Raw genomic sequence first — 12,388 nt, 5'->3', positions numbered from 1 at the left:
GATGTTCAGCACATTCGGATTTGTTCATTCGGATATCAGGAACAGATTGGGAATCGAAAAAGGAGGGAAATTAGTGTTCCTCTTCAGACTTTATATCGAAAATGAAGAGAAAGAGAAGTGATTTCCGTTTTAGTATTATTGAGTTTACCATTAACACCGTTTAATTTGAAGTTCACATGTACACTTTCTATTTTGATTTTCATTTCCTCGAATTATTTGTGTTCTCTTTTATATTTTTTGAGTGGAAATATACAGTTTCTTGAAAAAAATCAACTTTGATTTAAATCGCGATTTTTTCCAAAAAAGTCAGGTAATTTAAATCATGACTGAAATCACTTGAAAACAATCAAGCCAACCCTGGTTTATATTCTTCAGAATTCGTTCCGGTGTTTTTTCTTTCCATCATCATCAGTTCATTGTGTACGTATCACGATACACTTCCTTACTTTTATGTGTATCGTGGTACATAAACACAAGTTTTGTAACTATTTATTGAAAACTGTGAGTTTAGTGTGCCTTAAATTTGAGGCACGTATGAACGAAGAAAAAATGTGAAAATGGGTGTACATCGTTTTTATCTAACATAAAATAAATCATGATCCTAAATAATAACCAGATTACATTCAAATCAAATTAATAACATTGTTCATCCATTGTTGTGATTAATTACTGCACTATCGGCAAATTAGCACTTACTTAGTGTTGCGTAGTAATTTAATTAGTAATCAACCGCATTGGTTTAATGAAGATTTTTAGGGCTAATTTTCATGCAAACAATTCCGGATCTCCCATCATATTAAAACAACCGGATAGCATTTCGAGTATCAAATGGCAAATTCGTTCAACATTCCATACCAAATAACTGAAAACAATTTACGATTTGGTGGCGTTTCATCAGCGATTTCATAAAGATTTCCAAAATTGATTCCGCGGATTAAGCTGCACAAAATTGAATTGCATCTTTCTATTTTTATTTGCCGGATTTCAAGCTAAATTGCCGATTTTAAATTGACTGGCAAATGGTATTGCACAAACAAAATGCCGATCTTTTGGTTGAACTATTCGAATGCTGAATATCAGGAGTTTTGCAAATATTTTGATAAGATGTGATCTTTATTATTGATATTTCATAAATTGCAGAAGATATTAAAGACCGGAAAATTTAAGCAAAAACTGACAATAAAAAATAAGGATATTGAAGTATTCCCTTAATTTTTCTAAAATTTGTAGATAATTTTTTCAATTACTTAATCTCTTTATCAAGTTCTAAGGCAAACATTCCCTCTATGTCTTGTAGAAGTTCAGAAGAGAGAACATTTTTTATTCTCCAATGCCATTTACAAGCAGAACCTCTGATAAAGTTGATGTACGAAAAGTTTGGAAAACTGCAAACGTTGCAAAAGTAAGTACATCTTTGCTATAAGATATTTGACTGAAGCTGACTATAACTTTCGTACTTTAAACCACTCTTAATTATTCTCTAGTTTCTATAAAAAAACCTAAATCATTTTTGCTGCAGGGTTTTAACCAACTCTAACAATCACTGTAATGTTTCACAATAAGAAAATACTATTACTGGTTTATTGTACAGGTTAATAAAACGTCTATATATTTTTCAATTTTCTCTTATATTAGCCCAAATGTGTTATAAAAATAAAATAACTAATCGGGTTATATTTTATTTCCAAAATTGGCATTCGGTTGTATTATTGGGTCTATGCGATTTAGGAAAATGTAAAGTTGAGCAACCCTGAAAAACAAAACTGAGATTATTCGTTCTGACTACTATGACTATGCCTTTGCAACCATCCTCAGATTGTCATCATCCAAATAGTCAACTCTCGGACGGCGGCCAAACACATATTATTCTCAATTTAAAAAATATTTTGTCCTTAAAGCACGTAACAAAACTACACTTCTTGTTGAAGACATTGCATTTTTTTTTTACTTTTTGCTGCCAATAGTTCATTACCGTTAAGATTCCGTGTCCTAGAAGGCAGGCTTCCACTTAACTCCATTGGCAAAATTCTGAAGAAATATAAATTTGGTTTATATTCTTTTCTCTTATTCAACATTTAAAGGAAAGGAATTTTAATCACATACTTTTAGCGAAGGTAAAATATGTATTGTTACCCTTTATGGGCACTTAAAGTAAATTATAAAAAAAAAATTTTCAGCCTAAAAAAATAGAAAAAATGTGATAATTTGTTTGAATCAGTTGGACGATATGTCCACATTTCCCTTTTATTCAGTGTGAACTTTAATATGTGTGATCCACATTGACGTTTTCTCCGACAACAAATTTTTTCCTCTCAGAACATTTGACAAAAGAGTCGAAATAATTTTTTTCTTTTAGCGTTCCTTCTTCGCGTTAATAAATGTTGCCAACAATTATGGCAAAATCATTTCGATTTAGTGTCAGTTCCTAATGTTTTAGTTCTCATGGCAATTCTTTCTTTGCTTGAAGATACGCATCCTTTCTGCGCTTAACTGAATGCTTCTTTAGTACCAAATCCTTGGCGACATCCAAATTTGTCTTCCCGTCTTCTGAGTATTCTAAATTGCATCACTTTTAAAAATACCTTGGGGTCCTGACTTATCAGATTAATTCTACGGAATTGATCGCACTACACTACGAAACGTTTGCGATAGGGATTAGGCTAAAGTTATGGTTTAAAAAATTTGGAAAAACTTTAATCGGTTTTTTAAATTGACAGTTTTTCAATACTAGAAAAGCTCTTTGATGAAGTATCATAAAAATAAATTTTAAAATCATAAAGCATCCGAACAATGACACTTATAGCAATTCTGCGATAGCTTTATTATGCACTCGCACACCACATTGTTTGTAATCCGCAAAGTTACAATCTATTTTTTCTGCGGTTTTCGATATAATTTAAATTAAGTATTTCAACCTCGCTGAAAGTGTTTTAAATTTCACAGGCCCAGAACCCTAATTTTTGCCAGCTTAGATAATACCGTGCTCATAAACAAGGTTTCGTGCTGAAATCTGTTTCTTCTTAAAAAATTCACATTTTCTAAACTAAACTAAGTAGCAACATCTTCATTTTTTTTCACTCTTTAAAAAATACTCGATTCTAGCGATGTTGCAAGTTTCATATAGATCGTAGGTAATCTTAACTTTTGCCAACTTAGTAAATAACGTGAAATAAAATATTTTACTGAAACGCTCTCTCTTCTTTATAAAATCGGACGTCACAAACTTCAAATTGTGCCTGTATTTTTTCACTTGTTTCAGACAACACATTAACTCTAACGATTCTAAAAAGTTTGATAGAAATAGTCGAACATCTTGATCTGTTCAGTCGAGTACGTATCAGGCTCATAATGAAGTTTTTTATTCAAATGTGCTTTCTTATTTAAAAGTTTCCATCTTCTTCCTTTAATTAAGTAGCAATTTTAAGTTTTCACCATCATTAGAATGCACTTGTCTACAAAGATGTGGCGAGTTTAATAGAAATTGCGAAAAGCACTAATTTTCGATTGAGCCTCTCTTAAAAATTTGCGTGTTTCAAACTAAGTCAATTGGCGATCCCAAAATTTCACCCTCGTTAGAAGAAACTTGACTCAAGCAAGTTTTATCGAAATCGTCGGGAAGCTTGATTTTGCTAGCTTTGTAAATCTCTTATCAGGCTTACCCTGAAAGTATTTAATGAAATTCGCTCTTTTCCCAAAAAATGCACATCTTCCAAATTAAATTATATGGCAATCTGAGAGTTTTACCATCTTTAGAAGACACTTACTTTAACAATGTTGGAAATGTAATTAAAATCGCCGAAAAATCTGAGTGCTGCAGGCCTCCCGATCTCATAGTTCTTCTTACAAAGCATCGTATCTTTCTAATTAAGCTAAGTAGCACATTGAACTTTTCACCATATTTTCTCGCACGTGGGAGCGTTTAAAGTAAATATAAGTTTAGATTATTTGGTAAAATTTTAATCCTTTTTCAAAATTTACAGATTGTCAAGACCAAAAACTTTCCCTTGTTGCCCATTACATTTCGAATCTTATGTTCGTGCAATTTCCAAAATCTAAAAGCTCCAATTTTATATATATAAGTAAATAATTCGATAGAAAAGATGTCACAGATTACTAGAGGTGTTCAGTAGGAAATATGTGATTTTTTCTATATAAAATTATATTCTATATAAAATTGTCTGAAATTTGCATACTCATAAATTTATCATTTAATTTAGCATGGAATTTCCAAGCCAGATTCTTCGCAAGCTGAAATCTGAAATCCATTAAGTTATTATTCCGAGTGAGAGAAAATCGATGGAACGGCGACATATTAGTTGACGTAAGCAATTACCAGAGATAATGGCTTTGGAATATCATAAGCCCCTAGAAATTAAGATCTCATTCGCATTCGGCAACTAATCAGCCGACATACCTAAATTCACATGCCAGATTTCCGTGCCGCACCAATCCATTTAATAGACTGAATTTCTCTGAACAGGTGAAATTGCCAATTAACTTTTGATTATGCAAATGTTTATCCGTGTTACTTAAAGGAGTATCTTTCTACTTCCAAAAAGCGAAATTTCCATGATAACTGTTCTAATTAGCGTTTTCATAACGCTGACTCTCCTAAAAGCATACTTTTCCACATAAATATAATCATGGGTCTTCTTGACTAGAACCAGCAACTATTTCCGTATTTAAAATTCGGATTTCCGTACCAAAAATGTTCAATAAGTTAAATGCTTAAATGCCTTTAACGACTTGCCCCATTCAGATGACTTAAATGAACCATTCTTGTTTTATTATCGATTAATAATATAAGAATTTTTTACTGCAATTTCACTTGTTAATCTTCTATTTTATGATTCCGGAATGTCTAATCCAAAGTGTTTTCACCCCAAATTCGCTTATTTAATCTCTATTCTCAAAGTTGGATAGCATTGATTTTATAGAGCTTAGCAGCTGGAAAGTATTCAGCCTTGATAATTTAAGATACACAGATAAGATTTTTATTGCTTTTACTTATAATCGTCTATTTATAACAAAGCATTTCGCATTAGCTAGATTTTAAAATAATAGTGAAAGCCCCAACTTCTAGGAAGAGTTCAGGCCATTAATAGAAGATTCACGTCTGGAATTATGTAGCTCCTTAAGGCGCTAAGGCCTTTTGTTGCATTATATTTTTTTCTGCAAAATCATGTCTAATCGAGTTTTAATTTATTTTGTTTAAGTTTGTTTCTAAGCAATAAGCAAAAGTTTCAAAATACACATAAGTAATGACATGACACTTACTATACTTACTACTACACTTACTAGCTAAAAGCAAGTATTTTTGTTATGTTACGTTATGTTTGTTCGAAGTTTGTGACTCTCTGAATAATTACTCCAAAGCGCGATTTTTTATTTTGCTGGAAAATCAGTCTATGGACAATGTACATTAAAATTTGCCTTGTAACTCGTTACTACCCTTGGCCAGAACTTGACAAAACTTCAAGTTTCTACTCAGTCCAGTTTAGACCAATTATTAAAAATGTCTCAACTTTCTATTCTGTTTCTGTTGTCTATTCTATCTGTTAATTCCTGTAAAATCATTCTGCAGTGCGTTTAATTTTAATTAATGGAAAACTAGATAGAACATAATTTTGTACAAAATGGTCTTGAATCGTCGTAAGGTTTTTATTAGTCATTTGCGGACATATTTTTCTCTACTCAAATGTTGATGCCCTAAACACTTCTAAAAAGTTTGATCTCATAATCATGTTTCTGTATTATTTCTATACCAGTGCTTCAATTGGTTCTTTTGCTGAAACAGCCATTTTTATTTCATTATGCTTAAGAGTATGTATAGATAATAAAACTGTATATAGGTCATTGAATTAAACACAAACTTTCTCATTTTTAGCTTTTTGATAACGACTATTGGAAAATGTTTTTGCTTTCAATCATTTTATGAGCTTTAGCTAAAGAAAAGTGTCCAAAAACAGTTTTTTAAGATATCTGAGTGATTTTATTTTTGCCATCATAAAACACGCCGTGGAAAGCAGCAATGGAAAAGCAGTGAACATATAATTTTTCTACTGTAAATGTTTTATAAACGGTTCCCCATGAATCAGTTAATTTAAGCAACATATCCATAGATAAGCAGGAAAATCCCTGGGGATACGAAGCTACATGGTTTAATTTGCTCAATCCCGGATGTATCATAATTTATGCCGCAAAATTTGCAGGTCTCGTCGTTAATAAAGTTGAAATAGCCCATTTGTTTTGATTTCAGTAGCTGGCCGGTGTTTTCCAGAAAATGGGTCTTACAAAATTGCAGCCCTTTTTCATTCACGATATTATGTTCTTAATTTTAATGCGGATTTAAAAAAAACATCCGGAAACAATTTTTGGCTTTTGAGACCTGATTGCTCTGGAAATTGTTCGGTTGGTTCCAGTGAATGCATATTGTTAAGAATCTATTAAACATTTTATTTTCAATTTACTTTACAGAAAACTATTGACTTCCAGATAATATTTTTGTCTAAACTATATGCCAGTGGATTTTGTCACAATAGTTGAAGACCACACTGTATAAAAACTAGCAAGATAATCAATTGTGAGCGCGTGTGATAATCAAAAGAAAGCATTTCCAAATCAGCATTCGGCTTGAATCTGCATCGTCAATTTCAGCAGACTATATTTAACATATCGAGCATCGAAAGTTGAAATTTTCATGAAAATGGAGCAAAAAACTAATCGGAAACATCTTGTGGAAATCAAGTTAAGAAATCCGTCGCTCTTGATAATTGCACTAAAAAAGCCTTGATAAATAATACTTGGCTGGAATGTGGTCATCCATTTAGCCAACCTTTTGACAAAATTGCAATCTATAGAGGATCGGAATTTCATGAAAATAAAAATTAAGAAAAAACGAACAACGAGAAACATTCCCAAATCATCACCTGGATCGAATGTGAATCTGCAATTCAGGCATTGTTTTAACTACATATCAAGGTAGAAAAGTCCAAAGTTTAATTAAAAACTACAAGAAGAGATATTCCGCAGGTGACAATGATGCGAGCATAAAATAATTGATAAATTGAATGTGAGTCTGTCATTTAGATTAACAATGTACAAGCCTTTTACACAAAACATCAAGCTCATATTGATCAAAATTGCATAAAAATTGAATAAAATTACTGCGTCGATAGCTATCATTTAATTTAGTATAAAAAAGTCTACCAACCTGAATCTTACGGATTTACGTGTATTTAATACTTAATTTTTAAAAAGTAATTGATATGTTTTTTTTGGAAAACTTCTGAGACACAAGACAGACAAATAATAGTACGGTCAATTGTGCGTTGCACATTGAATGTAAATTGAAAGAACTAATTTCAATTTATTGAACTTTATCTAATTTACTTGATTTATTATTCCATAGTCTTCATCCTTCTCATGACGTAAATCGAGTTTTGAATTAAGTCAATTTATCAGTGAAGAAAAAGTAATATTTTTACAATGAACTAAGTATGAATTTAATAAACGTTAGTAATTATAACTTGAATGTTTGAGGCCGCCATTTAATTTTCATTACTATTTACAGCTATAACTCATATTCATATTCAGAGCATATTGAACAAATTTGAGCCATACTTTATACTGGGGCCTAATAAAAGCACAACTAAACCCTTGATATACTTAAAATAATCAGATGTGGCCCTGAAATTAAATAAACATTTAGATCAATATGTAAATTTTAATATTTTTGTATGGACATTGAATAACCACAGCTAGATATCATATTTTTGTATAAACATTTTTTATTTCATTTACTTTTTCTAAACGCGATAATGAGATGTCTGCAACATTTTAGATACGTTTGACTCTTCTGTATATCGAAATCTAGTGAGACCTCGACTTCTGCTTCTGGAAAGTTGTAATAAAGAAGCAAAAAAAAAACGTAGGGTCAACTAAAGTCAGAAACATGAATATGAATAACACTTTGCATTATTTAGAGAGATAAACATTAGGTGATGTTGAAAACGAGGACAATTTATAATAGAATATTTTTACTGTTTACCTAAATGTCTTCATGCTCGGGAAACGTTCGGTTTAAATTGCAACTTTTTAATCACTTCAAACATTTGAAAATTTTAAAGCAATTGTCGTATTTAGCTTTGACTCATCAGTCCGATACAGTTACAAGTTTCGATAAAACATTCGCGTCAATGCATGTTAAATAAATCATACCTACAGACTGAAATATTTATTATTTCAATACATATAAACAAGAACTTCATTATTTCTTTCAACTCCTAAGAACACAATCTCCGTTATCGTCGCTACAATAACCAGATTCACAGAAACAGGCATATTCTAAATATGCCGGGCAAAATTGACTACTACATTTGTTATAGCATGGGTTAGAACCTCGGCAAATTTGATGAGGAGATGAGCATTTTATGTCTGCACAGGCCTCTTGCATTTGAACCAAATCTGAAAATTTGTATAAACTTTACTATATGTTTTCTTAGTTATTTGTGGCTAAATCCGTATTGCCTCGGAAGTAAAATTAGCTTACCTCCAACCCATAAGGAAATAATTACTACAACCAAATAAATCTTCATTTTGCTGTCGAAAATATATCACCAAAGCTGAACAAAATAGTTACTGATTATTGCTAATGGCGTTTAAGTGATAACAGCTAAAAGTCAGACATCGGTTTTCCAATTACCATTGGCCAAATGCGTTTATTTATAAATAAAAACATAACATATAGGATGGGTATCTTATAACACTTTTTTTAGATTAAACTTTCTTCTTAATGATACAAAATCGCAAGGGCAAAAACTAGTTTTGCTTGAAACATTTTATGGTTTAACATATTGATCTGTCCGCTAATCGTTCAACAAATTATTAGAAAACTTGCAAGACCTTGAGATCATTCTAGATGAATCACACAGTATTTACGCTCGTTAATGTTTTTCAGCTAATAAAACTAACTTTATGTCATCTGTAAATATGACCTCTTTATATTGAAGGTAAACAAAACCATTTTTCTACATGGCGGTTCTAAATTTATACACTTGAACACACACTAAAACACTCTAGTGGTCTTGCAACTAACTTATATTTTTATAAAATAATTTTTTTATAGTTAGTTAGTTACAGTTATTTATATTTTTATAGTTTATAAAATAACTTATATTTTTCTATCAGGGAAACTTTTGCAATGTAGTAGTGCACGAGTAGGCCAGTGGAGTATAATGGGAATTGATATATTTGTTGTAAGTCTAATGGAATTGATTTGTTATTCAGAGCCTTTCGTGCACGATACTGGTGAGAAAACAACCAAACTAGTTTCTGATGTAAAATTTAACTTAGATTTATATATTTATGTAAATCTCAATATTTTCGTATGAAAATGGAATAAATTTTTAATTAATTGAAAAACGTTTGGATCTATTTACTTTTTCTAAGGACATGAAGGAGATGTTTGCAACATTTTAGAAACATTAGACCCTACTAGATGTCGAGCTTTAGTTAGGCCTCAATTAGATTTCGCAGAATGGTCAGATTAAAATGCATTACAAATAAAGCTTACAACAACAACAACAACACCAACAAATAAAGAGTACGAACTCCAGTAAATTTGTAGGTAGTAAAAACCTGATATGAATTTGAGCAGTAAAAACCTGACATCAAGTTTCAATTGCATTTTTGTTGATTTGCAGTCATGTTTCAAAAAATGCGGTTTTCTACTTCCCAGTGCCAAATACCGTAGCCTTATCTCTAATTCATTATTCCGATACATTTATATGTTTAGATAAATCATTCATGTGCAAACAATGTTTAATAAATAAAATTCACAGGTTCAAATATTTTATATTTAAATGCACATAGATTCACACTGAATTATGTTTTCAATTTTTAAGAACACAATCTCTACAATAACCAGATTCACAAAAACAGCCAGACCTAATATATTTAGGGCAAAATGTACGTCTGCACTTGTTGAGGCATGAGTTAGAAAATCCGCAAACTTGATGAGCACCTGAACATGTCAGGAACGCACAGGACTCTTGCGTTTGAACCAAATCAGAAATGTTACATAAACTTTACTAAATTGTTTTTAAATATCTTTGTCGTCTTGGGAATTAAATTAGCGTACCTCCAATCCATAAGGAAATAATCACTACAACCAAAACAATCTTCATTTTACTCTCTAAGAAATAGCAGCACGGCTGAATAAAGATACTTAATATTTTTGCATACCAATTGTCATTTTTATAAGTGAGCTACTGATACACGCTAATGGGTTTTAAATGATAACAGGTAAAAAACACTGATATCCGTTTCTTGGTTATCCGTCGACAAAAGCATTTATAAATAAAGAACATAACGTATAGGATGAGCAAATTATAAGGTTCATTTTATTTCTTGATATTGTAACGGAAATGGCCTGGGGTACTCACGTTTGGAATGGGCGATCAAAATTCATGGTATTTCAGTAAATGAGAGCCCCATTTGGGCCCCATTTACTGTCAAATATGACACTGACACGCGGGAAGTTTAGCACCTGTTCTGGAGATTCCGAGAACTATCTGGGTTACCTGGAGGAAACTATATAAGCGACGACGAGAACCAGACAGGGGGAGTCTGAGAGACTTCCTGCAACGGAAAGCTGCCCCGACCTTTGAAAAGGCCGAAAACCACCCCTTTGTTGAGCTACGGAATGCCGTAGATTACTCACCAGAGGATGCTGGGCCCAGGAAAAAAAGGCCCAGGCACCAGATGGCCCAACAGGGCAATAGGTAAAGCAGTTCACTGCAGGGGCTGTAAGTGTGAAATATAGTTACAGTAGTGTGATAGAAGTAGTGATGTGTAGTGCTTGTGTTAAATTAGTAAGATGCCCATACTAGCAGATAGCCAGTATGGAGAGAATGTGATGTAAAGGCATACGGATGCCAGAGCTGAACCATTCTTACAGAAGACCGCAAGTTTCAAAGGACAACTCCCGAAAACTTGAAGTTAAAAACGGGGGTTTTTTAGTTGGTAGAAATCCAACACTACCCAGTGTCAACGGACACTGGGTGTCTTCGAGAAGATTTTTATCCTCCAGCCGCCGCCGGGCAAACAAAAAAAAAAGACAGGGTGTTCGGATGTTTGCACACATCTCTTCAATATAGTGGACTGTAGTTATATTTTTTATGAAGAAAACAATAAATAGGCGCTAACTTAATTTATTGTAAAATACAAAACACGTGGTAACAATTAGCTGATCTGATGGATGTCGGTGCAGCGATAATCGAGTAATGAATAATGCGCTGACGATTCACAATGCGCTTCACATTAAGTGCATTGACAGACATCTGCGTGAAAAGTGGTGCCAACATGCTGGCAGTTCTTACAATAATATAATTTTAATATTCCCTGTTCTAAACTAAACACACGGGGAGTGAAGTGACAGGAGCGACCGGGTGCAGAAGAGGTTGAACACCGCGAGTCGGAAGAGCTAGTTTTCCGTCGGTTATTGTTATTGTTTGTGAAGTTGACAGTCATTTTGAAGTTAGTTTGTTCCTGTTCCGCATTTAAAGTTATACCGAGGTGAATAAAAGTTGGAAGCTGAAAAAGAGTTTGATACCGTGGATGGCCACGATACATTTGGTGTCAGAAGTGGGATTTACCAGAATCCAAGTTGAATTTTGATGAAAACAAGAAGTAAATCAAAGAAGGAGCAATGGAGATCCCTGCAATGGAGAACCCCAGTTTGATTGCACTGCTCATGCAGATGAAAGACGAAATGAGCGACAACAGTAAAGAGATGCTGAATAAAATGGACGACAAGGCTAAGAAATTGGAAAACCTGAAGTCAACCGTTGAAGGTAAACGAAAGAACGTTGAGGACGTGGAAATCATGAAACACCACTACTATGGCGTTGAAAAAGAGATGAACTCGAACGCGTCTAGAGTGGCTGTAGTTAATCAACTCGCCAGACAGTTGCTGCACGTGGAGCATCCCGACTGGGAACTCGCCAAGGAGAAGCCGGAATTTGCAACCTCAATCTCGCCCAAGATTGAGGAACTGGCCGATCAGTTCGATGTTCTGGAACAAACCACCAAGGAGAAGGGTGAACGACTGTTTGACGCTAATCGTGAAGTATTGATTCACCAGACCTGCGACGACATCGACTCATGGATGAACGAACTCGAGAAACAAATCGAAAGCGACGACACGGGGTCGGATTTGGCCTCTTTGAATATTTTGTTGCAAAAGCGGCAAATGATCGAAACGCAAATGGCCGTCAAGGCGCGTCAAGTCAATGAGCTGGAGAAGCAAACCAAACATCTGGAAACGGCCGCACCCGACAAGGACATCAACAAAATCAAGGTGAAAAAGAGCAAAGTGGAGGAGCGC

General features: G+C 33.4%; 1 long non-coding RNA gene across 1 annotated transcript; it reads right to left on the bottom strand.

Annotated features, from left to right (window-relative positions):
• Positions 1–8,223: 8,223 nt before the first annotated feature.
• Positions 8,224–9,147, bottom strand: LOC109533457. The gene is made up of 2 exons (XR_002171521.2): positions 8,552–9,147; positions 8,224–8,466 (listed from the first exon to the last, which is right to left on the bottom strand). It is a non-coding gene; the product is annotated as an uncharacterized LOC109533457 (long non-coding RNA).
• Positions 9,148–12,388: the final 3,241 nt, after the last annotated feature.

This window comes from Dendroctonus ponderosae, unplaced genomic scaffold (genome assembly GCF_020466585.1).
Source record: "Dendroctonus ponderosae isolate FM_Combo_2020 unplaced genomic scaffold, Dpon_F_20191213v2 Dpon_F_20191213_1, whole genome shotgun sequence".
In the NCBI taxonomy this organism is placed as follows: Eukaryota; Metazoa; Arthropoda; class Insecta; order Coleoptera; family Curculionidae; genus Dendroctonus; species Dendroctonus ponderosae.
The sequence above is the reverse complement of the archived record's forward strand: the minus strand, read 5'-3'. Positions and strand labels throughout refer to the sequence as shown.